The sequence below is a fragment of the Peromyscus maniculatus genome, chromosome 4 (assembly GCF_049852395.1).
Source record: "Peromyscus maniculatus bairdii isolate BWxNUB_F1_BW_parent chromosome 4, HU_Pman_BW_mat_3.1, whole genome shotgun sequence".
NCBI lineage: Eukaryota > Metazoa > Chordata > Mammalia > Rodentia > Cricetidae > Peromyscus > Peromyscus maniculatus.
The window spans coordinates 69,709,259-69,735,422 of record NC_134855.1 but is presented as its reverse complement, the minus strand read 5'-3'; the positions used below and the strand labels follow the sequence as shown (position 1 = coordinate 69,735,422).

Below are 26,164 nucleotides of genomic sequence, written 5' to 3'. Positions count from 1 at the left end.
TGAGTTCCAGGCCAGCCTCATCTACATAGTGAGACTGAGTTGACTACCAGAGACTACCTGGAGAGAGAGAGAGAGAGAGAGAGAGAGAGAGAGAGAGAGAGAGAGAGAGAGAGAGAGAGAGAGAGAGAGAGAGAAGGAGGAGGAGGAGGAGGAGGAGGAGGAGGAGGAGGAGGAGAAGAAGAAGAAGAATGAATGAATGAATGAATGAATGAATGAATGAAAAAAAAGAAATTGCAGATGTTAATGTCACATTTGTCATATGAGGACACTGGTGTGCATACAGGTTGGGGAACAGCTCCATGAGGCTGAGATGTAGCCAGGTCAGAGAAGCTGACTGACGGCCACACATATCATTTCAGTTGTGCATGTCATCACACAGCCTACCCATCCCTTCATTGACATTGCTTTTAAAACATCTTTCAGGGCTGGGATGTGGCTTAGTTGGTAGAGGGCTTGCTTAGCATGCACCAAGCCCTGGGTTCAATCCCCAGTACAAACCAGGAATGGTGATGCATGCTTGCAATACCAGCACTCAAGAGGTGAAAGTAAGGAATCAATGTCTGAGCTGGAGAGCTGGCTCAGTGGTTAAAAGCACCAACTGCTCTTCCTGAGGATCTGGGTTCGTTCTCAGGCCCCACATGGTGGCTCATAGCTGCCTGTACTCCAGTTCCAAGGGCTCTGGTTCCTTTTTCTAGCCTCTGTAACTTTCTGCATCCATATGGTGCACATAAAATTCATGTAGGCACACATAAAATAAAGCAAATCAGTAAATTTTTTTTTTGGTCATCCTTGATTATATAGAGTTTGAGGCCAGCCTAGACTTCATGAGACTGTCTAAATAAATAAATAAATAAATAAATAAATAAATAAATAAATAAAAATACTATAAAACAACAACAACCAAAACTCCCTGGAGACCTTGCCTGCTGTTAGGTGCCTGAACTCCACACATCTTTCTACTCCTGTGGCTGTTTCTGTCCACTGCAGGGGCCCTTCCTGTCTATTTAATGTGATGTGTTAATCCCCCAATAATTCAGTACCTGGTTTCCAGCCTGAAGCCTGGGAAAGGCCCGGATAAAAAGATAAGCTACAAAGGCAGATCCAGAGAACGGCTGGTATGGCCCTAGCCACTTGCTCTATGTTGGCCCAGACAGGCTGCCTAGAAGGGGCCACAAGCTCCCAGTTGCCTTTATTAAAGACCTGAGGAGGAGGACAAGGCCAACCGACCTGGGCCATGCTCCTAAGGAGCCCTCTAACCCATTGGAGCAGGGGTTGTGGTGGGGGTAGGTTGACCATCACACATTGGAAAAGCGTTGTGGGTGATGGTCGGTATCCCAGCAGCCAGAGAACAGGACAGTTCCTGCCATGGAGATGCTTCATGTTGGGGGGGGGCATTGAATGGAGATGAGGAAAGTCTCCTCAGGCAGAGGGCCCAGAAGGAACACATGTGTGAAGGAAAGGAGGGGATCAGAATGAACATTGGGCACTGCCCTTCACTTACAGGTTGAAGACCCAGATGATACTCCCAGAACGCATGTGACTGACAGATGACGCAGCCAGGTTGGAGGGCGGTGCACTGAGGGCCTGCCTCTTGCGTGACTTCCACCAGTGAGGACTGTTGCTGGCTGAGACAAGCCAGGAGCTGTCAGATCTTTGAGTTTTTAAAGAAAACCAAATGTCCCAGTATTGGAATGAACTATCTATAGTATCAAACACACTGCAGCTGTTGGTTAGTTTTTTGAGTTAAGGTCTCCTGTAGCCAAGATTGGTCTCAAAACTAGCTATGGAGCCAAGGATGACTTTCAACTTCTCATCTTGCCTCTGCCTCTCCAGTGCTGAGACTGTTGGGTTGTGGCACGATCCCTGGCTTCACGTAGGGCAAACTCAGCTGGGGGCCACCCTCTCTAGGCCTTTGAACCAGGGCGCCCAGTTCTGCTGGCTTTCCTCCAACCTTCCTCCTGCCCAGAGATTGGCTGGTGGAGAGAACCAGTCAGGACCCAGGAGCTGGGAGGAGGCAGAGCTCGTGGTGATAGAGCTTGTGTAGGACTGGGAGGTTTTAATTACTACTCCTCTTGATCCTTCACATTTCTCTAGAAAGGACAGGGGCGTGTGGCCGCGGGTCTAATTAGAAGTGCGTCCCTCTCCATCACCTCCAGTCACATCTCTTTCCTGGCTCTAATGGAGGCTTTAATTGGATTCTGGGCATCTATGGAGGCCAGGGTGGCATCTCAGGATCAAGGTGGCTTCCCCCCTCCCCAGGTACCCCTGTTACCTGGAGTTGCAAGGATGAGGAGACCTTCGTGGTTAGGACCATCCTGGTTAAGCAGGGCTGATGGATGATGTCGGGTGGGTGGCAGGGTGACACAAGATGGAGGAGGCAGGGCTCTCTCAGGCCACCGGGTCCTGGGACTTTTCAATTTTTCCTGCCCTGTGTGCGGGCTCAGTTTTCCAGTTCTGGAAGAAAAGTGTCAGGGACAGCAATTAGAGGCAAGCCAGCTACATCCAAGGGTGCTGTGGAGTCTGGGGAAGTGCTAAGTCTTCTGCCCGATAATGAGCTCGCTTCTTTCTCAAACCATCTCTCCTTGTCAGTTAACACCACACGCTGCAGCCACAGGAGGGGAGGGGAGCATGGACGTGATGTCTGCCTAAGCAGAGAGGGTTCCGTTCTGGGTCCAAGCCTGCAGTATTGGATTGGGTAGTGGTGGGGAGGAAGAGGAGGAAACACAGACGGTTCAGAGGCTCCTGTCCTGACCTATAGCTGAGGCAAAGATAAGGTAATGAAAGGAAGAGCTGTGCAGAATGTCCCATTGGAGCCTTGTGACCTTGGAATACCATCCGGGTTCTCCGAGCCTCAGTTTAGTCACCTGTAACAAGGATTTGACTCGGAGGTGGTATGACAGTCACTCTGCCTGACTGATGAGAAGGGTATCTCATGCATCTGATAGCACAATGCCATATCATGTCCTGGGCTAGGCACTTAGCACATGGTAAGTACCCAGTAAACATAGGCTCAGCATCTCTCATCCTCAAATCCAAAAGTGTTCTGAGCACTAACATGAAACCATACATGGAAAATCCCACACCATGTGCGATGCTTGTTATCAACAGCCAACTTCTAGACAGGATCTAGAATCTCCAAGGAGACAGCCCCTGGACACGTCTATCGGGGACTATCTAGAGTGGTTAGTCAAGGTGGGAAGCCCGCCCTGGATGTGGGCCGCACCATCTAGTGGGCTGTGGTCCAGGCAGGACCAAATAAGAAGGAGAAAGCAAGCTGAGCTCACCTCTCTCTGCTTCCTGACTGAGGAGACATGACTGGTTGCCTCCTGGCACTCTGCCGCCAGCCCGGTCTTCCTCACAATGATGGACAGTAGCCTCCAGCTGTGAGCCACGATGAACTCTTCTTTAAACTGCTTTCGTCGTCAGGGACTTCATCACAGAGACAAAAAAGTAACCACGAAACTCCATTTTGTGCCCAAGTCATTTAAAAATTGTCTATAATTATACGCAGACTGTGAGTGAGGCACAGAGGAAGCTACCATGAATTTCAGGTTTAGACTTGAGTCTCACTTGAGATATTTATTATGTATATGCAAACATTCCAAAATCTAAAATGAGAAACACGTCTGGTCTCCTGTGCTTCAGATTGAGAGCTTTGTCTGGAGTCACCATGGCCAGCTAACCCCTGTGGGCCTCAGACGTCCCTCGCCGCCCAGGGAAGGCTGCTGGCTCTCTTCCCCTCACACGCGGACTAGTCACCTCGCAACACAGTGGTAGTCACATCCGAAGCTCACAAAGCACCATGTTTCTATCAACACTATCTCACCTAGTTATCACAATCCCAAGAGGTACACACATCAGATAGCATCCGCTGCCATCTTTTGTTTAGTATTTTGTAGCTAAGAGAACCGGGTTCCAGGGAAGGTGAGTCAATTGCCCGAGCACATAGAGCCTTCTAGAATGATGATAGCATTTCAAGGAGCCTGGCATGGGTCCCTAAATGTAAATGGACTCATTTCCATCAGCAACTCGAAAGGGTTCGCAGGGGCTTCCCTGGGATCCCAGGACTTGGGAGGCAGAGGCAGAAGGATCAGGAGTTCAAGGTCAGTCTGGCTACACAGTGAGACTCCATCTCAATAAAAAACAAATGAAGAAAAGACTTGTATAAGCTGACTGGAAATGCAGTCTCTTGAGGGCTGGTGATATTAAATACTTATTTGTTTACCCAGGTTGGCCTTGAACTCGGCTGTGTAGCCAAGCATGACCTTGAACTCCTGATTTTCCTGTATTCACCTGGAAAACTGTTGTGTTACAGATGTGCACCATCATGCCAGTTTCCACAATGAACTGCTAAAGGGAAATTTGGAACCTGCAAGGAAGAGCCCTGACTGGATCTCCTGAGGCTGTGGACAGTGAGAAAGCTGAAGGCCTGGAGCCATTCCTCCCAAGGAGATGGCTCCCAGCAGAGCTCTGAGTAAATGTGTACCTCCTTTGGATGTCTAGTTTCTCCAGGGTCATAGGAGCACGATCACAGACATTTGCAATGAACACTGGTTCTGTTTGCCTTCAGTCTCTTTTAGATAGTACCCCAGGAGTTTGGAAACAAGCCTAGGACAGCTAAGAAAGGCTCCTGGGAAAAGGAGAAGAAAGGCCCAGATTCAGGCCCAAGATCAGTGATCCTAGGCAGTGAGAAGGGCCTGACTAATATGGGAAAAGTTTCATACAGCAGCATCTCCCAGAGTGCATGTGGTGTCAGGCTGGAGCCTTGAATGCCAGGTAGAGTTTGACTTCCTAGTGGCGTTGCCCAGGTCAGAGGTTTCCCAGTGTCCAGAACAGCAGATCAAGTGCTTGCCCATGACTTACTGCCATGTTGACATCTTGCAAGTTAGATTTACATAGAGGCAGAGAGACGGGGGGGGGGGGGGGGGGGGCCGGGGGGGGGGGTCCGAGGCACACCAGTTCTTCAAGAACCTCCATGAAGATATGGTGCCATGGACTGGAGTTCAGGGAACACAGCATCAGCTCTTAGAACCACAGATTTCGGTCAGGACAGTGCTGCTAGCCTTCAGGAGGCCCTGGGCTCCATCCCCAGCACTTCGGAAACTTGGTGTCACAGTGCACACGTGTGACCCCAGCACTAAGTGGGTGCTGGCAGGATCAGAAGTTCAAGGTCATCACCTCTCAGTAGTCTTTACTCTTATATAATCTTGGGGAAGAAGGGATCCTGTGAATCTGGTAAGTTTCAGGGACTTCCTGGGGTTTGTAAGGTGTCTATTTCCCATTTCAATGAGCCTTATTTTAAAAACGAAGCAACCAAGAGGGTATGAAAGAAAGACACAATGAACAAAGAGATATGCACAAACCACTCAGAGGCAAACGTGACAAGATTTGTGTCAAGGAGTCTTAGGGGAAAAAATCAATGGAAAGCCAACTGCTGTAGCTAGTTTTTCCTCTTCCCACCAGCTAGCTCCCAAATAAACAACACAGAGACTTATTAATCATGAAAGCTTAGCCTATAGCTTATACTTGTGCCATTAGCTCTTGTAACTTAAATGAACCCATTTCTATTAATCTATGCATTGCCTCATGGCTCGTGGCTTGCTTCCTCATCTCCTATACATCCTGCTTCCTCTACACTGGATAGTGACTCTGCCTTCTTCTTCCCAGCGTCTTCTGTGCCTGGAAATCCTGCCTACCTATTGACCATTCAGCTTTTTATTAAACCAATCACAATGTAAAGTATCTTTATACAGTGTAAAGACATATGCCACAACAAACTGCTGTGTGAGTCAACTCCAGAAAGGTTAGAAAGCCTGAGCAACAATTATTAGAAAAAAAGAATTAAGCCTGTCCTAGGGATGGGCAACAATCCCCCCATGCCCACCCCAGAGTGTGTGGTAAGTATGCTGGAAGAGAGAGATTGTTACTCAGATTGGGGTGTTGTGGATAATTCTTTGTATAAATAGAATGCTGATTGGGCAGTAGCCAGGCAGGAAGTATAGGTGGGACAAAGAGAGAGGAGAATTCTGGGAAGTGGAAGGCTGAGGCAGAGAGACGCTGCCAGCCGCCATGAGGAGAAGTATGAGGTAAGATACCGGTAAGCCACGAGCCACGTGGCAACTTATAGATTAATAGAAATGGGTTAATTTAAGATATAAGAACATATAGCAAGAAGCCTGCCACGGCCATACAATTTTTAAGCAATATAAGTCTCTGTGTGTTTACTTGGTTGGGTCTGAGCAGCTGCAGGGACTGGCGGGTGAGAGAGATTTGTCCTGACCGTAGGCCAGGTAGAACCAAGAAAACTCCAGCTACATTGGGGCCCCTTCAGCAGTCAGGTGTGGCTAATGGAAAGTTAAGGGCCACAGCACTGGCCTGGAGCCTGTCAGAAGGAGAGATCCAGCTCCAGCAGCAGGCACAGCAGGTTATAGTGAAGCTCTTGGACCTAAGACAGAAGCAACATCAGCAGTGGGGCAATGTGTATGGATCATGGAAGGCTAAATGGGGGCTGTCTCCTGTCTGCGTGACTATACCCAACACTGCTCTTCTGACTCAAGGACTGATAAAAGCGATGAGACCCTTTCACACCACACTGGGCCTTGGTAACATTTCTTTTTTAGTATCCACTTAACCCTCAAAGTTGACTACATTTATTTGAAATAGACAACGATGGGACTTCACAGATCCTGCACATTCTCTGCAAAAAGGTCTTGTCATGTAACACTAGTGCTTGAGTGTCTTATAGAGTTTTTAGATTTGGTTTACTGTTTCACGTGTATGAGTGTTTTGCCTTCACGTGTATCTATGCATCACATGTATGCCTAGTGTCCAAGGAGGTGGCAAGCCCCGTACGGGTACTGAGAATCAACCCCAGGTCCTTTGCAAGAACAAGTGCTCTTAACCACTGAGCCAGTACTTCAGCCCCAGAGTGTCTTACAGATTTACACAAACATCTGGGGGGGGGGAGGGTAAACACAACAGTAAACATTTTTCAGAGGGCATCCTACACGTCTGGAGAAAGACAAGTGTCCAAAGCCATAAAGTGGTTAAGTAAAAACGGCAGTGCCAGGAGTGGGTAACCTCCCCATGAGCTGTTGGATGGAAGGTCCCCAAAGCCCCCCAGATGATAAGGTCACTGCCACTGCTGTTGACTGCACACCAGAATTAGGTAAGAGTCTCTGGCTGAAGACAATCCATGAGCTGGTCACACGACATAGAGAAGTTAGGCTGGGACTAAACTGGACGCTCGCTTGCTCACTGCTGGCTTTCATCATGTTGAAAGATGTATTGAAGGCTGCTGGGGGAGGGTCTCACCAATAGTCCTACTTGGTTGAAGATGCTGCATGCAAACACCATCTAAATGTCAAGAGAGATGTATCTACAGGTCCACTAGTGGCACAGACTGTTTGGGGTACAACCAACAACTTTCCGATTGGATTTAAAGCCTATTCCACAGAAGGGAAATCACTCCAGAGTCTGTGAACCAGGATAGAAATTGGTGGAAGGGAAGCAACAGCCATTGCTTTCTTAAATGGATGTGGTGTGTCTGTCAAACTACATCTGTGCTGAAGACCAGTCCTAAAGCACCTCTGTCAACAGCAATTGGTCATGATATTTCCTTTGTAGATAGTGGCGGCCTACAGAGACAGTCCTGAGAACAAGCAGCTGTTGCTGTAGCAAAGTAGCCCAAGGCTTAGACGTCTACACCACCTCCTCCAAGGCTCGGAGAACACCACAGACAGGAGGCAAAAAGAATGGAATGGCTGGAGGAAGGGGTGGAGCGCTGTGTAGCAATTTCTTCTGAATTGAAACATTGTATCCTAAGGAAGGCTCCTTAAGACTCAGGAAGTTCTAAAGCAAAGTTCATTAAGACCCAGGAAGCAAATTCCTCAAACCCCAGGATGTCTCTGAAGCTTCCTGGACTCACAGGCCCCTCCTTCTCCCTGGGTTCCATGAGCTGTAAAGACTCTTGAGGAGAGGAAACTCTGACCAGTGGAGCTGCCTGCAGGTTGTGCAGAAAGATCCAGGGTTCCAGCGTTCCTAAGTCCTTGCCTGTTCTGGGACGGACTTTCTGTGATGCAGCTCACTCTGCAAGTAACCCCTAACCTATACTCCTGGAGTTGAGGTAACTCCAGCAGACTCTGGTTCACCGCAGCGGACTTTGGTGTTATCTGTACCTGCCTGTGCCTGGTTCTCTACCTGGGGTGAGTAGACGTTTGCTCATGTCTCCCCAGGAATAGTGTCACACAACGCCCAGCTCAATCTTAAGTATAAAAATGGAATCTCTGCCCACTTTTAATTTGCATTTCCCTCATTACAGAAAGAGAATGAGCAACTTTGCATATGTTTAAAAGCCGTTTGTAGCCTGGGTGAGATGATACATGTCTATAATGCCAGAACTCAGAGGTAGAGGCAGTCAAACCAAGTATTCAAGGTCATCCTGGGCCACATGAGATCCTCTCTCCCATAATACCAACTAAACAAATAAATGAATAAATAAGCAAATATCATTTGTGGTTCCATTCCTACAAGCTATCCCTTCCAACCATTCTCTACCTTTTATAAGTGGGAATTTTTCTTTCATTGACTCAGAGGTGCTCTTTACGTATGGAAGGAATTCAACCTTCATATGTGGTGTGAGCTTCAAATATCTCCCCTAGCTTTTCATTTGCCATTTGAATCTATGCACTTTCATCAAATTTGCAGGTCTGAATTCTGTAGAGTTGCTAGGTTTGGGCCGTATTAGGAAACGCTCAGTCTTTTTTTTTTTTTTTTTGAGACAGGGTTTCTCTGTGTAGTTTTGGTGCCTTTCCTGGAACTCACTTGGTAGGCCAGGCTGGCCTCGAACTCACCGAGATCCACTTGCGCCACCACTGCCCGGCAGAGGAAACGCTCAGTCTTAACCCTTGATCCCCAGTGACTCCCCACACTGGGGTCTGGCCTGGCTCTTCCTCTCTGGTTTGACCCGCAATCAATGCTGGCAGCTCCCACTGTGCACAGCTTTCTCTGGACAGACAGTGGCGCCTGCCCTGGTCTTACCCTCCCACTCCTCATTGCTCTGCATTTGGCCTAAGTTTTCCTGCACACAGTCAGGCTCTTCTGGCCTGCCCAGCCTCTGTCCTCTCAGCATGAAGCCCTTGCAGATGTATGGAGGCTCCTCCCCACTTCCACTTCCCACCCCCACAGATCACATGCTCCCTAGCCACCTCCTCACTCCTTCTAGTCCCTATCCCTGACTTTGAGGCCCTGTCTCCTGGTCCCAGCTGGAATGATGGGGGACTCAGAGATGACGCAGTGGGAACACGAGAGGAATGAGGGGGATCAGGCCAAAAGGAAGGCGGGAACAGAATGAGGCTTCCAGGATCCTCTGTCCTCAGGTCTCAACATGGCTTCTTTCTTCACGGCAACTTAGCCAAATTTCTATCTTTATTAATCAAATAACAAATTCAATTAATTACCTCAGATTGTTTTAATTGAATCGAGAGCAAGAACATGGACAGAATCCCTGGAAGTAATGAAGCCTGGCGTCTCCTGCATCTGGAGCAGAAATGGCCTTCCCCTTCGGCATGGGAATAGAAAAGCCAGCCGCTCGCTCCTCACAGCCTGCTCCCAGTGGCTGCCCCACCACCACCACCACCACCACCACCACCACCACCACCACCACCGCCACCACCACCGCCAGGGCCTTGAGGCCCTACCCTCCCGCCCATGCTGTGGTCTCTGCCATGGCATGGCATCACCAGCAAGTGTCCCTTAGTCCCCGAAGCACACATGGCATTTGCAGAAAGACCAGCATCGGGCCCAGGAGAGGTTCCATGTGCAGCTGGCTGCTAGGCTTTTGGCAGGGAGCCATGCCCGTCTCTAGAAGAGGCCGGAAGGAACCGAGATACTGTCCGTGGATGCCATCACCCTAAGCCAGACGTGAGGACTGTATTGTAGCCACCTGGGCTTTTTGAGATGTGTGTTATGTATAATTAAAGAAAAGGAAACAGAGACCAGAGAGGTGCAGCGCTTTGCCCAAGACGGCACAGCTGGGTAGCAGTCAAGCTGTGCACCGGTGCCTTCCTGTCCCTAGCTGGGTGCTGGTGCCCATAGTGGTTAATCTTCATTATCAACATGACAGATTTAGAATCACCATGGAAACACGCCTCTGAGCGTGTCTACAAGGGCCTTCCCAGAAAGGCTTAACTAAAGAGGGAAAACCACCCTGACTGTAGGCAGCAGCAGCCCACAGTCTGGGGCCTTAAACTGAATAAAAAGGAGAAAGTTGGGGCTGGGGATGCAGCTCAGCTGGTAGAGTACTTGCCTAACATTCACAGGCCCTGGGTTTGATTCCCAACACTGCCAACAAGCCAGGTATGGTGGCACCTACCTGCAATCCCAACATGTAGAGAGGTAGAGACTGGAGGTTCAGAAATGAAGGTCATCCTCAACAATCAAGGCTAGCCTGGGCTACGTGAGACAATGTCCCAAAGAAATGAGAAAGTGAACTGAGCACAGACATGCACCTCGTATTACTCCTGACTGTGGAAGCCATGTGATGAGCTGTCTCCAGCTCCTGTTGCCATGACTCCAGAACCGTGATGGACTGCACCTCCAGTCTAGGGGCCCAAATAAACCCTGAAGTTGCTTTTGTCGGGTGTTCCATCATAGCAAGGAAATAACATGATGCCCCACAACCCAAGTAAGGTCCTGCCTCCAGCTTCCTCACTGTCCCAGTCAAACAGTCCCAGGGGTCACCCTCCAGCCTGCTCAGTTCACACACTCTCCTTCATTTGACCTCACCCTGGACTCCTCACCTCTCTCCATCCTGGGCATGCCCCTGCTCCAGCCTGATCTTCAGATTCATATCATCTTTAAAAAGGGGGATGCTAAGATAGGAGAGACACTCTGCTGCCCGTACCTCTAATGTGATGTTACTTTGTGTTACCATCTAATCGCTGCTCTAGCCTGGAGAGATGGCCCTGTGGCTAAGAGAATATACTTCCCTGTATTGCTCTCACAGAGGACCAGAGTTTGGTTCCCAGTACCCATGTGGGGCAGCTCACAGCTACCTATAATTCCAAAGCCAGGGAGAGTGAATGCCTTCTTCTGGATTCTTCAGGCACCTGTACTCACCATACACACACACACACACACACACACACACACACACACACACACACACACACAAAATCTTAAAATAATAATAAAAACAAAGGCATGGGTCAGGCATAATAGCACATCTTTGATTTCAGCAAGCAGAGCTTTGTGAGTTCCAGGCCAGCCCGGCCAGACCACACCACACACACCCATGAGCACACCTCATACAAGGCAAGGGGGAAGCAGACTATCATTACTGCGTTATTGCTGATCTTCTTCCCACCACCCAGTGTGGGCACCTCCTTCACTGTGCTATGCTATGTTCAGGCATCCACCATGGCTCTCTATTACCTGGATCCTCAAGTCCAGACTCCACTTTCTAATTCACAAGATCTTCCCAACTTGACCCCCAGGGGTCATGCAGTTTGTCCAACCTACACACTGCCCTTGGAACGTGGACTCAGCTTTAAAGTAGACACAGCAATCCCATCTTCTCAAGACTCTGCTAAGGACTCAGGAAGTGCCGGTGCCTGGTCCCACCCACACTGTGGCACCCCACCCCATCCATCCCCACCTCGCCAGATGTCTTGCAGGATTGGGACTCACCCCACTGTCCTCCAGCTAGGAGTCTTCCTTCTCTAGAAACATGTGCTACACTGTCCTACCTAGCACCATGTCACCCTGTCCCCTTCCAGACCCAGCTCCAGCTGTTCCATCCCTGCCTTGCGTTCATTTGCGATAACAACACAGAATCTCCTGTTCTGGAATAATCCTGCCCTAAGAGGTACAGCCACTTTTCCTGCCCAATGATAAGGAAGAAAACAGGGTGACCAGGTCAGAGCTCCACCAGCCGACCTTCTGTGGCCCCTGCCAATGCCACTACCCACCACGTTGGGGAAGCCTCTGGTCTTTCCACCTTCCCTATGAGACCGAGTCTGTCTTCAGCCAAGGCCTCCCCTGTGTGTCTATAGGCACAGTTCTTCTGAGAGCCCAGAAGCCCGTGTTTCTTGCCAAGAACATTCTGCTCCATCTAATTCAGAACCACAGCAGGCTGAGAGGAGACACTCAGGAGGGAAGCCTCCTCCCTCGGGCTCGGCTCCTGCTTCCAGACTTGTGCTCAGCAGTGAATGTGGGTCCCAGTGAAACCTGCCTGCCCAAGATCCACCTGAGGTCACAGGTGAGCTGGTGGCCCTGGAAGCAGACACAGGTAATTCACCTCCTCAGGGGACCTGAGACACAGACATGTTTCTGAAGGAAATAAGTAAGAACCTGCGATGGCATTTAGAGGTACGGTCAGGTGTCTGCCTCCCTCTCTCCAGACTATAGCTACACTGGCCCCACAACCCTTTTATCTCACAGCAGGTTGTCTCTGGCTCTACCTCCCCTAGGCCTCCTCATTCGTCCTCAGTGCCCTGTGGAGATCTGGTAGGTTGGCACGAGCCCCATCTTGTTCTGGCAGTTTCCAATGCTCTGCAAGTCTGGGGGACGGGGGCGGGGGGTGTGTCAAACAACATTCTCCCCCTATTCTGGAGGGCAGAAGTACAAACAGGCTACACTGTCCCTGAGGGCTGTAGGGAAGGTCTCCCTTGCCAGTTCAGCTGTCGGTGGCTCCAGGCATCCTTGGCTTGTGGCTACCAAGGCATCACGCTGCCTTTGAGGAATGTTTTCCTAAGAGACTGTGTTTTTCAGACTTCCATTTCTTTTCTCTTATAGAGGAGCCAGTGGTTGGATCTGAGGCCCAGCCTACACACATTGTGACATCCTGGATAGTATGTCAAGACTCCTTTTTCAAATTACAGGTTGTAGGGTCACTGGGAGCCTCAGCTTCAAAAACAGTAAGGTAGAAAGTGATCAAGGAAGATGCCAGATGTTGACCTCTGGTCTATACACACGAGAGGCAAAGTACAAGCGCTTGGCAGGGCTGTCCTAGGTCCTCCCAAACAGGTGGCTGTGAGTGTACCTTATGACCTCAATGACCTCACAAGGCATCCCTAGAAAACCTGGCTTCCTCATCACACCTCCTAAATGCAATGCTGTTGTTCCCATTTTACAGAGAAAAAAACACACACATTGGGGAGCAGTACGCTCCATGGTTGGAAGCCCCCTGAAAGCAGGGAGCAGAATTAAGCTCCTAGGCATGGAGCCAATTCAACTTAAAATCTCTTATTGCATTTATTGATGTTGGGGGAGGTGTGAATGCCATGGCCCACATGGGGGGTGAAAGGTCAACCTCCGGAAGTCAGTTCTCTCCTTCCATCATGTGGGTCCTAGGGATCTAACGTCTGTTGGTGGGCTTGGAGGTAGGCGCCTTTACCCACCGAGCCACCCACCGGCCTCTAGCTCATATTTTGACATCTGTTCACTTGGTCCTCTCCGTCCTTGTTCCTTTTACACAGGAGTGTCACTTACCTGGTCCAGGCATGGCTGTACTTGCATAAAATTCAAAGAACAGGACGGTTCCCTCTTCACTAATCCACCCAGACCCCTCAGCAGCCCCTGAAGGAGGCCCACAGACATCATTGTCACAACAAAGAGGGGCACATGTGACAAAGGGGACGCTTACAGAGGACTCCAGTGCCACTTCAAGCTCCTGCCACTTGGCCGTGCAGTGGGAGAGCCCAGGTCTTCAGACACACGGTTCTGCTTTATCCCTTTCCTCACAGGCTCAGAGCTCCATCACTCACATCACAGTGAAACTTTCACCCTGGGTGACACGGAATATTTCACCACCTTGAAGAACAAATTTCCTTCCCACCCATTTGCTGAGTGAGAACAGACTAGTTCAGAAAAACCCCTGGGACAGGGTGCTAAGCCCCCTCTCTGCATCTGTTCCAGAATGTTCCACAGCCAGCTCCAGGCCTGTGTGCTATACCTGGACTGCATGGCCCTGTGCTGGCGGATCCTAATCCCTGCCACCAGGACAGTGCCAGTCAGAGGGGATGTGGATGTCAGTGGCCAGAGAGCAGCTCGGAGAGAGAAGGTGAAGCCAGTACTGTTCCGAAGGGGCAGCAAGGCTTCATGTCGCCTTCCCCAAGAAAACACCCTCCTTCCCTAGAAGCTGCATCTGAAAGAGAAAGACAGAGAGAACAGACCATTCTCCACCATCCCCCAAGATGGTCCATTGGGAGATTAGGGTGGGGCAGAGATGGGGGCTGATGGGAGTTCAAACTGGGGCCCTATGGTGAGCACAGACCACTCCGGCAGAAGGAGCAGATGTCCCAGGCTGGCACACTTCATCTTTTATAAATAGTTGTACTTTCTGGGAGCCAGTGCAAGGGCAGGCCCAGCATCTCTGACCGACAGGCTGAGCCTTGTCCATCTGCTCATGTAGTACTGCCTTCCTGCCCAGCAGCCCAAGGCCACCAGAGTGCCATCGCACCCAGGACGCAGCAGCCCAGCATATGCTAGCCCCATGTGGTTGGTGATATATGAGTTTTGTGAGCTAAATAATAAGAAAGGGCTTGGGGACAGACACTTGCTGAAGGTAGTGAGATCCTTGTCCTTTGGAGGTAGCCTGGGGGAGCTGGGACCACGGGACAGGCATGCAGTAGGGTCTCTGCATGGGTCTCTGCAAAGTGATGAGAACAGAGAAAGAAGCCTGAACCATATCACCTAGCTGTTTGGATCCCAGTGTCCATCTGCAGTGACACAAACTGAGCACTATAAGGGTCATGGGTGACTTAGAACAACTGTGGCCTCTTCTCAAGCTCTCCTATACATAGAAGATCCACTGTGTGGTTCCCTGAGTGCTTGACCTCATGGTGGGGGGGGGCAACCCTCTAGAGCAGGAGCAGCCAAGAGATGCTCCTCTCTTTCACTGCTCTCCACTGAGCACTTGTGTGCAGGCCCACGAGGCCTTCTGAGAAACCCAGGAGCTGGGATGGTCTCTCCCAGATCCTTTGATCCTTGGGGACCCCCATGAGCCTCTTCACTTTCCAAACTCCCCATTTGTCACAAGCAAAGCTTTAAAGGTCCCTTGACCTTTGAGATCAGAGAGGATGCCCCAAATCACAGCTCCGCCAGGGCAGGGATTTCATTCATCCTGTCTTCACACCTCTTGTCCGTGGTGGTATTTAAACAACTAGGATCAAAGGGGTGAATGGATAAGTGAAGAAGTCACCCCACATCACTGCTCTATGTTCTCTGAAGAGGTGGGAGACAATAGACAGCATGCCACCTGAGGTCAAACTTCCTAGGTCCCAGGGCTCGCTGTGCCTCTTGTCAAGTGGATGGCCTTGGGTGGGCTTCTTGGTCACTCTACTCTAGTAGCTAAGAGATTATCCCTCCTCTGCAAACACACCGTGAGGCTCACACTTTGGTCCAGCATATAGAAAGTATTCCATGAATGACACCTGCCTAGTCCTTACCACTGTTCTCCAGATGTTTGTGGTCTTACTTCCTCATCCCTATGAAACTGAATGTGGCCTCATGAGCTGCTCCAGCCAATGCCCAGGGTCACGTGTCACTCTTTGAGGGCGCTCTAAGAGCCATGTGACATTCAGCATCTCCTCTTTTGCCTTCACCAAATACAGTGATAAAATGGAGCCGCACTCAGCCCCTCCCTTTCCAGAATGAGGTGGAGGTAGGCTAGACTTTTCAGAGGAGCAGAAATGGGGATGCACTGGAAGGTTGGAAGATGGCTATTGTAATGCTCGGCCCCCTATTACTCCCCTCTGTGAGGGTAGGGAGTCCCTTCCCATGACCCTTGATCATTCTCTGCTCTGCCCCTTTGGTCAATATGGCCAATATGATAACAGAAAAGGAGGAAGCAGAAGCGTGCTCATTGGATCTGGTCTTTCCTCCCAGCTGGGAATGCTAATACCACTGTGAGCAAGCCTCCAATAGCTCCTTGGAAAAAAGGGAGACCACAGAGGGAGGGGTCTCAGCTGTCCCACTGGCAGTACCAGACATGTGAACAGAGCCTCTCTAAACCACCAAGACGCCCTCTGAACTGGAGCAGTCCAGAGTCACCCCTCAACTAACACAGAGAATAAGAGCTATCAACCAGGCATCTTTTGGACCCTTTGTGTCCCAGTTTAGCTGCAAATGCACCCAATACATTTTTAGACGACAATGTAGAAAGGTCAGACACCCTTGTATTACTTCGCATTAAATGGTTGTTTTTGAGCCACTAAGTTTCAAGTGGTTGTATTTCACAGAGGTAACTAGCTGATACAATGTAGCATGAATAAGAAATAGATGTCAGAATACTGAGCCCCAGATATCTAGTGATGTTTGTTACTGCAGCATAACCTAGCCCATGCTGAATAATACCCTATTTTCTTTCTCTTTCTCCCTGAGAAAGGAAGCACATGGCAGTTAAAGCTGTAAGAAGCTTTTCCCTCTTGTTTAACCCTTTCCTTCCAGGTAGCCTCTCTCCTACCTCTGGGTCTAGGGAGGACCCATTCTCATGGTCACTTCCTTGGGAAGGGTATTCACTGGGCTGGTTATGAGCCATTGCCTCTCCTGGCCAAGATCTTCGATGTTGTCTGGGACTTTGAAACAGCATGAAAAGGCAGCCAGGCTGTGACTTGGGTCTTCACTCTGGATCCTCAAGATGAGGAGAGCAGCCTCAGTCCACACTAGTGGAAACAAGGCACCAGCTTCAACACCAGACCCTCATGGGTTGAAATCCCAGCCTTACCCTTCACCTCTTACTCTGGTTTAGCCTAACGGTGGCCATCTTGTGTTGTGCTCACCATAGTTGGCTGTCGGTATCTCTGGTCTGTTTACCCAACAGTTTCCCTGCAAACTAGTAAGAGAACAAACCATCCCAGTGCTATGGGAACTTCATTGGCTCCAGGCATGTGCCAGAAGCCTTAGATGCTGGCTCCAGACAAACCAACTGCATCCTGGCTTGGATAAAGTCACTTTTGTCCTGTCCTTCCTGATCCTTGTCTCTGGCATCCACTGTACTGGTCTTGCTGCCATCGGGGCCCACACTCCAGTCCCAAATTCCCCTATAAATTACACCCAATCTCATGGCACCTTGATGCTAGTTCTCACACAGTAGGACCATGCTGTTCCAGAACATTTTGTGGCCTCTTGATTGTGGAACTTTGGGGAAATTCTGTAACCCCACTGACCTCAGCTTCCTCCTATGCGAACTCGGAGTTAAAGCAAGGCCGTGAGAACTCTGCATTTACAAAATGTCTCTTGCAGTGCCTGGCATGCAGTAGACTGAATTCTGCAGGTACAGTTTCTCCATCAACTTGTAGAGCATCCTTGAGCAAGTCACTGGCTTTTTCGTTTGTTATTGTGGCATATCCTAGCCCATGTTGAGTAACACACTATTTCCTTCCTATCCCTTTCTCTCTGAGAGGAAGCACAGGGAACTTAAGTGGCAAGAAGCTTTCCTCTTGTATTTAACCCTTTCCTTCTAGGCATCCTCTCTACCTCCAGGCCCAGGTAAGATCTGCTCCCTGTTGTCCAGGGCCTGGGGAGGGGTATTCACTGGCATCCCCCACCTCACTTTCCTCCTCTATAAAATGGAAAGATGGCTGTCTTTTTGACAGGATAGATGAAAGGCTGTAGAAAGGCAGTGTAACCAAAGGCACGTGTTACTAGTGGGTTCTGAAGGACTGTCCATTCCTCCTCCTTCTCCTCTGGCCAGAAAGTCCCTGGGAAGGAAAAGGCCGGTTGTGTTTCAGCTTTGTGCTCTTCTCACACTCATACGGAGCCTGCTCCCCACATAGTCAGTGAGGCCGCTGGAGGGGGCTCATCAGGAAGCGGAAGGAGAGCCCAGTGACCTCAGATCTGCCAGGTCACCTCAAAGGGGGGAAGCCTGGTCCTGCTGGGGATCCTAAACTGAATGATGGAGTGGAGCCTCGGCAGCTGGGAGAGCTGGGAGCATCTCTTCCTCCTTCCCCCTCCCCTTGCCTCTCTCCTTCCCCCAAGCAGGCTGGATGGCTGCTCAGAGCAGTTTCCATGGTGATAGCATTTTAAAGTTTTCTAGGAGCAAAACAGAAATAATCGCCCCCCCCTCCTTCTCCTCTCCCGTGGCAAGCCGTGGGAAAGGAGCTGATTTGAGATGGAAGGTAGGGTGCAGGGCTAGGACAAGGCAGCTTTCTGCTTCTCCACCTGATTGGAGAAGGGAACCTGGGATGCCCCTGCCAGCTCCCTCCCCACCCCATCCTGGGGAGGCTGGATGAAGGGTTGGGATGGGGCGGGGGGGGGGGGATGAGGATGCAGAAGCGAGAGAAAAGGAAAGCTAGAGGGAGGAGAGAGCTGAGCTGAAGGGTGCCCATGCGTGTGTGCACCCTCATAGCACAGCAACTCTGCTGGAAATTTCCACTGACCCTTGTCACTCACTAATGGAGAAGAACTGCCTATCTGTGGGAGCAGCTGGGCCCAGGACCAAGACTCCATCTACATGCTAAAATCGCTAAATTACAGCATTTTCTGCTTCAAATAACAATGCTACAGACTGGGAACATTAGAAAGAGGCTTATTTTGGCTCCGGGTTCTGGCCCAAGGTCAAGGCACCGTGTCTGGTGGCCTTCTTGTTGGTAGAGTCCTGAGATGGCTCAGGGGCCCACAAAGAGACAGAGATTGTTCTCTCCTTATAAAACCGCCAGCATCCAATCATGTGTGGGCTTTGCCCTGGTAAGCCTACCTTATCCTAATCACTATTCAAAGTCCCTACCACTAAACACCTCAATCAGATTCAGTACTGAGTTAATAGCTTGCAGTGGGGGGACCACATTTCAGTCTCAGAGTTCTGGAAGGAAGGGACTCACAGGCATTCTATCCAAACCACAGTAGTTTCTGAGATAGCGGGGACAGAACACAGCTCTAGGCTACAGCCTCATCACATTAGCCTAAGAGGTTTCTCAAGCCTATCTGAGCCTCAGTTTCCCCATTTAGACCTTTAGCACCATTCCAACCTCCAAATGGGGGTTCAACTCAGTGGGGAACTTGGGGTGAAATCCAAAGCACGAAGGTACCAAGGAGTAGCTGATTTTCTCCATTCCCTCTGCCCCCCTCTTTCAAGCCTTTGCCCCCAAGAAGACAATTCCCCAGCTCTCTTTCTTTTCCCTCCAGGGACACCTTGATGTGATGGAATTCTCATGGTCCCGAGTAAGACAGCCTTGTGTGTGAGTCTGGCTTAGGTGCCTACTATGTGTCTTGGGGCAAGTGTATCCATCTCTCTGGGGCTCAGCTGGCTCCCTTGTCATTTGGGGACTAAACAATGCCAGCCTCACATGTTTATGGAATATGTAAATGAGGACACTCACCCAGCCTTCAACACAGGCCTGCCCCGTAGCCCCTGCCCATTGTACCCAGCATGGCAGCCCCCTCTCCTGCCCTGCACCAGGGCTTTGTGCTGTAGCAGATAGCTCCATCTGGGACATCTCTAAGTGAGTCCCACAGGCAGGAACTGCAGGGGACAGGGAACAGGGAGAACCTTTTAGTTGTGAATTGTTTTTGCAGCGCCATGGTGTGGTTCCTGGTTATGGCTGGCTGAAGGGATTGGAGTCTGGCTTTTCATATCTGTAGCCCTAACTAACAGAGGCCATGGGTGTAAACCCAGAGACCTCAGAAGGTGCTCACACCCCACCCACCAGCTCCAGGACTCTGCCCTTCATGCTTCTCTTCGCTGGACTGACAGAAGACACGGCCTGCAGTGTTTTCAAAGGCCTGGTTCAGTCCCAGCTTTGCAGCTGACATGTTGTGTGTCTTTTGACAACCCCATTGTCCTTCCTCAACTGCAGCTTCCAAATTCCGAACAGGCAGGCTTGGAGCCAGGGGTCTCTAAAGGGGCCAGAAACGCACGCTCCTCCACCCACCCCACGCATGTCTGTACTCCAGCTACAGTGACCTGAGGAGCTCTTTCCACTTCTCCTGAGGCACCGTGGACCTCACCTGGACTCGTCTCGAATTCTGTGTGGCCATACCCTCACTGAGAAGGCTTCGAGGGCATTTCTTGGACTGCTTGGTGACTTCCAGGCAAGGTCGGCATCTCCTCACATTCTCCACAGAGTCCTCAGGAGGGCCACCATTGTCACTCACTACCTGAGTCCCCAGGACACGGCAGAGCAGAGCTGCCAGCTGGCTGGAGATGGAAGGTCTCCGTGCTAGAATAGTGAGCCCCTCTGAAGTCCCAGAGCTCTATTGAGGAAGGGCACAGCGGGCACCCAGCAGCCACTCTGTGAGTAGGTGACGGTCACAATCAGGACCTTCCCCGCCGCCATTAAACCTCTCTGGAAACTCCTCATGGACTCCCCCAGAGGTGTGTCTCCTAGGGAATTCTAAATCCCCCAAAGTTGGCAATGAAGACGGACCATCACATCTGTCTTAGTCGGGGTTTCTACTGCTGTGATGATACACCATGGCCAAAAAGCCAGCTGCGGAGGAAAGGGTTTATTTGGCTTGCACTTCCACATTGTAGTCCATCACTGAAGGAAGTCAGGACAGGAACTCACACAGGGCAGGAACCTGGAGGCAGGAGCTGATGGGGACGTACTGCTCACTGGCTTGCTTCCCTTGCCTTGCCCAGCCTGCTCTCTCACAGAACCTGTGACCCTTAGCCCAGGGATGACCCCACCCACCATGGGGAGCATGTCCATCACTTTCCTGGTGGTAGGGGTGTATGGCGAGGGTTCCTACCATCCCAGAGGTCGAGGCAGCTATCACTGTCAACAAACCATTTCTGTTCACCAGGCCACAGTTCCAAAGGTTCGAAAACCTCCCAAAGCAGCAGCCCACTGGGAGCGAAGTATCCAAACACAAGTGGGCTGGCTACATAGTTCAGCAGGTAAAGGTGCTTGCCGCCAAGCCTGACAGCCTGAGTCCAGTCCTGAGACTCCAAATGGAAATATGCAAGTTATCCTCTGGCCACCACCCCCCTCACATGACTGTGGCGAGCATACCCACATGCACACACAAAATAAATTCTTTTAATGGTTTGAAAATGTGTCCAAACACAAGAGCCTGGGGGGGGGGGACATTCCACATGCAAATCATCCCACAGAGGCCTGTGGGCCCTTGACCTTGGAGAAGCCACACTCAAAGCTGTGCCCCAGCCATTAGCAAATGTTACTGCTCAGAGCTCATTCTGAGCCCATTGTCTCCCAAAGAGCCCTGGACAACAGGACTCTGTGGCTCTGGCAAGAATTGCCCTTTTTAATGAAAAACTTATTCTGACAAGCCCTTCTGACAAGAAATGGATGTCAGCCCGACTCTCTAGAAAGGCGTCAGCAAGCAGTCGCTGGCCCTGACACTCGGCATTAATTATAGCAGTATGCTTTCACGTGGTCCCCTCGTGGGTACCATCCACTGACTCCCTCAGTCAGGATGGGATCCAGGTCAGCCACCAGCCATCACATGAGCTGGGGCCTAACTGCTCACCAGGTTTCCCGGTTTATAACCCAAGCCCCAGCGGGGTCGGCCATTCGCCAGAGTAAGTCGGGGGAAGCAAGTCAGACTCTGCTCTTTCGTGCCCTCTCATTCAGAGATGGAAACCCATACAGCAGGCCCCAGTGTGCGAGAATATGATCCCTCAGAGAAGGAGCAAGGGTGGCAGTCACCTCGCCCCAGAGCGTTGGAAAGACAGATGCAGATTGGGAAGAAGTGCAGAGACCTCTAAGCAGCCCAGTGTGCAGGTACCAGGCCAGACCTCTTACAGATGGAGTTGTTGAGGTGCCAGCCCATTTTACAGATGTGAAAACTGAGCTTCAGGAGAGATGGAGCCACTCACTCAGGGTCACACAACTGATACAGAACCGCCCTCTGCAGACCACAAGTCTTGACATGAAAGGCACTGCCTCCTGAACTGGAAGGTCCCCATCTACCAATTTTTCTCCTTTCTTTCCCTGAATTAGCTCCAAGATCAAGCCTCTGGTGGCCTTGTACAGTCTTGGAGATGTGTGTGTGTGTGTGTGTGTGTGTGTGTGTGTGTGTGTGTGTGTGTGTGTATGCATGTGAGGCCGGGGGATAATCTCAGCTGTTACTCTTTGGCATACCCCACCTTTTGTTTGAGACAGGGTCTCTTACTGGCTTGAAACTTTGCCAAGTAGGTGAGGCTGGCTAGTGAGCCCCAGAGATATCCTAGCTTCAGCTTGCCCAGCACTGGATTACAAACATGTGCCACCATGCCCTGCTTTTCACTGGATTCTGGGACGTTCATACTCAGCTCCCCAAGCTTGCAGCCCTCTCCCCAGGCCTCCTGTGCACTCTTACTGAATAAAGAGGCCACCTCAGCGTAGACGGCCCATGTGAGGCTCAGAGGCTCATCTTTCCCATTGGAGGTAAGCGTGCTTCCTGCCGTCCTGATTTTCTACAGATATCAAACCATGAGAGCAGTGTGTTAGGTCAACCCCAGGTTCTCCCCAGAACATCTGAGACAGTCACCAGAGGGATGCTCACTAGACACGATCCATAAGTTTGGGTCCTCACACTAGGGATACCCCTACTACTGATTTCCCCCCTCAGCACCTGCCCCTGGTCCCAACTGTGGTGGGGGGTAGTTGAGCCGTGCTGCAGTGAGGAAGGGTCTCCTGCTTAAAGGAGCCCCTGTTTTGTCTCGAAACTCCAGCTTCATCCTAAGATGCCAACGGTATCTTAGGCCAGTCCGACTGCCTCGGAGCTCAAGCACTGAAGAAAACTCTGTCTTCTTGAAGCAGGGTCTCTCTATGTAGCCAAGGCTTGTGGTGGAATATTCCTTTGCACTGTGTAAAGACGTGTCACTGTGGTTGGTTTAATAAAGAGCTAAACAGCCAATAGCTAGGCAGGAGGTATAAGGAGGGACTTCTGGACAGGAAGGATTTTGAGAAGAAGAAAGCAGGGTCGCCAGCCGGATGGAGAGGAAGCAGGATGGGCGGTACAGAGTAAAGGTGACCAAGCCATATAAAAGAACGTAGATTAAAAGATATGGGTTCATTTAAGTTATCAGAACTAGTTGGGAACAAGCCTAAGCCAAGGCCAAGCTTTCATAATTAATAATAAGTCTCCCCATCATTTTTTTTTTTTGTGTGTGAGCTGGCAGCCCAAAGAAAAATCTGCTTACACAGGCTAGCCTGAAACTCAGTTCCAGTCCCCTGGCCTAGCCTTTTGAGTGTTGGGATTACAGGCACACGTGGCTTAAAGTGACTCTTTTTTTTTAAGTACTACAATCATTTATTTATTGTGTGTGTGCCGCACACACAGGGCATGCATGCCACATAGTGTGTGTGGCAGCCAGATGACAACTTGCAGGAGTCAGCTCTCTCCTTGGCTCACGTGGGTCCCAGGAATCAGGTCATCAGAGCAGGCCTGACAGCAAGCCTTTACCTCTTGTCTGAGTTACTCTCCTGTTGCTGTGATGAAACACCATGACCTAGGCAACTTATAAGAGAAAGCAGTCCATCCCCTACAGCTTCAGAGGAGTATTATCACTACCGTGGGGAGTGTGGTTGGTGGTAGGCAGGCAAGCGTGGGGCCGAGAGCTCACACCTCATCTATAACTTCTGGGCAGAGAGAAAGAGTGATACAAGGCCTGGTGTGGGCTTTTGAAGCCTCCACACCCACTCCCAGTGACACACATTCTCCAACAAGGCCACATTTGTTGTCCTAATTCTTCCCAAACATTTCCACTAACCAGGGACCAAACATTCAAATATATGAGCCTATGGGGGCCATTTTTATTCAAACCACCACACCTGCAGAACCATCTCACTGTTCTGTCCCCCCTCCCCCCCCCCACTCCTCCCAACCCCTGGCCCTGCTCTCATGCATCCCAGACTGGCCTTGAACTTCTGATTCTCCTAAGCACTGCTATTCCAGGTATGGGTCAGCATACCTACTTTTATTCAGCACTAAGGATAGAACTCGGGGCTCTGTACATGCTACCAGCCGAGCTACATCCCAGCCCCTACGTCCAGTCCTTAAATTCTGAGGAAGCCATACTGGGGGCCGGTAGAGGTGGGGTGTGAGAGCCCTCAGTGGTAATCATGGAGGGGGCCTTGGGGACTTCTCAAGGGCTTTTTAGCTGAGCACTCTTGTTCTTCATTACATCTAATTTCACTTCAGAGCTTGCTGGCCCCTTGGTGTCCTTGTACAACAGCTGCACTGATCTGTCTTGATTGTCGAGATGAGGGAGAGACAGACAGGGCAAGAGAGAGGGAGGATGACTGCACCAGAGGGACGAAAGAAGAGGCCTAGGGAGGGGCATGATGGGAAGAGGGGGTGCTGGTGGAGAGCTGGCACCTGAGTCTTGGCTGAATATCCTAGCCAGGGGCAGCCAGAGAGGACCAGTAAGCCCCAAATCCCAGCTTGAATTCTGCCTCGACCGCTTCTGAGCCGAGTGACTGACTGAGCAACCTAACTTCTCGGAGCCTCAGTTGTCACCTCCATAAAATGGTAGCACCAGGCTGGTGGGCTGTGGGTCCTCAAGCTTCACGTGAAATCCTTCGGAAACGCCTGTAATGTGTAGCGCGTAGGAAGGAGAGCCGTGGGTCTGGCGATGTCAGCCCCACCCAGGCCCTGGCTTCCCCGTGTCCTCAGCCCTGGAGAGCAGCAGTAGAGATAGGAGAGAGAGGGGAAGGGCCAGCTTGGACCCAAGGAGACACCCCCTCCCCCACTGGGAAGGGCCTTCTAGGGCGTGTCCCCCGGGCCCTTCCGTAGGGTGGTTTAGGCACACCGTCTCTCCCCTGAGTTGAGGTCAGACTTCTCCGACTTTGCTGTCACTAATGATCACACAGTAAGAAGCTCTCAGAGACGCAGCCCATCAGAGGGGCTGCCAGAGCCACACACCCCCAAAGAGGCACGGGTGGGGGACATCCATCTACAGCCTAAGGTGTGAGGTGGAAGGGGGACACAGAGAAATGGGAGGGAAGGCGGGAGAAGGGACGTGAGTTCTCTAGAACACCCTGGAGTAGAGCTGATGTTTCTCTCTCAACTAATTACCCTTTCAGGGCAGCTTGGGCCTCAGAGCCACAGGAGAGACTCATTTCTATTAAAGTCAGCCCAAGTCCCTCTTGGAGTCAAGATTCTGATCTGCATGAGTTGAGTGGACTAGAGGTCAGGACGAAGCAGGGAAGGAGGGTCATGGCTGCCGGGGACACCGAAGAGCAGCGGCCTACCCAGCCTGCCCTTCCCCATCTCAGAAGGCCCTGGCCCCACACAGGCTGATAGGCTAAGGGCTGTGGAAGAGACTCAGCCCTTCTTCCTGAGCTCTGATAGGGCAGCTGCTTCTCTGAGAGGCTGCTGGGAGAGGCACGGGCCAGGCTTCACAGCACCTCGGCCCACCCCGAGCCTTCAAGCCTTCCCTTCGTTCTTGAACTCCAACACCTGAGTGCCACCTCCCTTGCCCTGTCCCACCAGCCTAACAATCAAGATCGGGTTTCATTGCTAAAGCTGTGATAACATGCAGTGACAGAAGCAGCAAGAGGCGAGAGTAACCGTGAATTGATGCTGACCTGCTTGTGCTCACCTCCGTCTATCCACTCTTCTACAATTCAAGACCCCTCTGCCTAAGGAATGCTGCTGCCCACAGTGGGCTGATCCTTCCACATCAATGAACTAGGACAGTCCCCCACAGACATGCCCACAGGCTAACCTATGTAGATAATCTCCCCAGTTATCCTAGATCCCGTCCAATTAACCCTTAAAGCTAACACTCACCGCAGCCTGTCAGGAGGCAGTGGGAGGCCATACCTTCTTCAAGGGCAGAGGACTGATAGGAGTACTCCTACTCCAGTGCTCCATCCTTCTTCCAATGTGGATTCTGCAAAGGAACAGGGGCCAGGCGGTCAAAGGTTCCCAGTGCTTTACTTCTTGACACTTCTGCTCCATCTTGCCATGCCCATGACTGTACTTAGGACTAATCTGTCGGAAATAGTCTATCAGATAATCCATGCTAAAGTAAGTGGTGGATAAGGGTATATACTATAATAAATACACTTATACTTTTGTTTTGTTTGAGACACTGTCTTCTGGTGCATCCCTGGCTGGCCTCAAACTCGAGATAATCCTCCTACCCATGACTCTTTAGTACTGAGATTACAGGCATGTGCCACCATGCCTGGATTTAGATAATATCTGAAACAAGGTCTCACTGTGTAGCCCAAGCTGGACTCAGAATCATAATTTCCCTGCCTCAGTT

General features: G+C 50.7%; 1 long non-coding RNA gene across 1 annotated transcript; it reads right to left on the bottom strand.

The window, feature by feature from the left end:
* Positions 1-1,001: 1,001 nt before the first annotated feature.
* On the bottom strand, positions 1,002-25,782 carry LOC143272928 (uncharacterized). Its single transcript, XR_013050593.1, has 4 exons — positions 25,684-25,782; positions 3,285-3,429; positions 2,273-2,454; positions 1,002-1,625 (listed from the first exon to the last, which is right to left on the bottom strand). It is a non-coding gene; the product is annotated as an uncharacterized LOC143272928 (long non-coding RNA).
* Between the last annotated feature and the right edge of the window lie 382 nt (positions 25,783-26,164).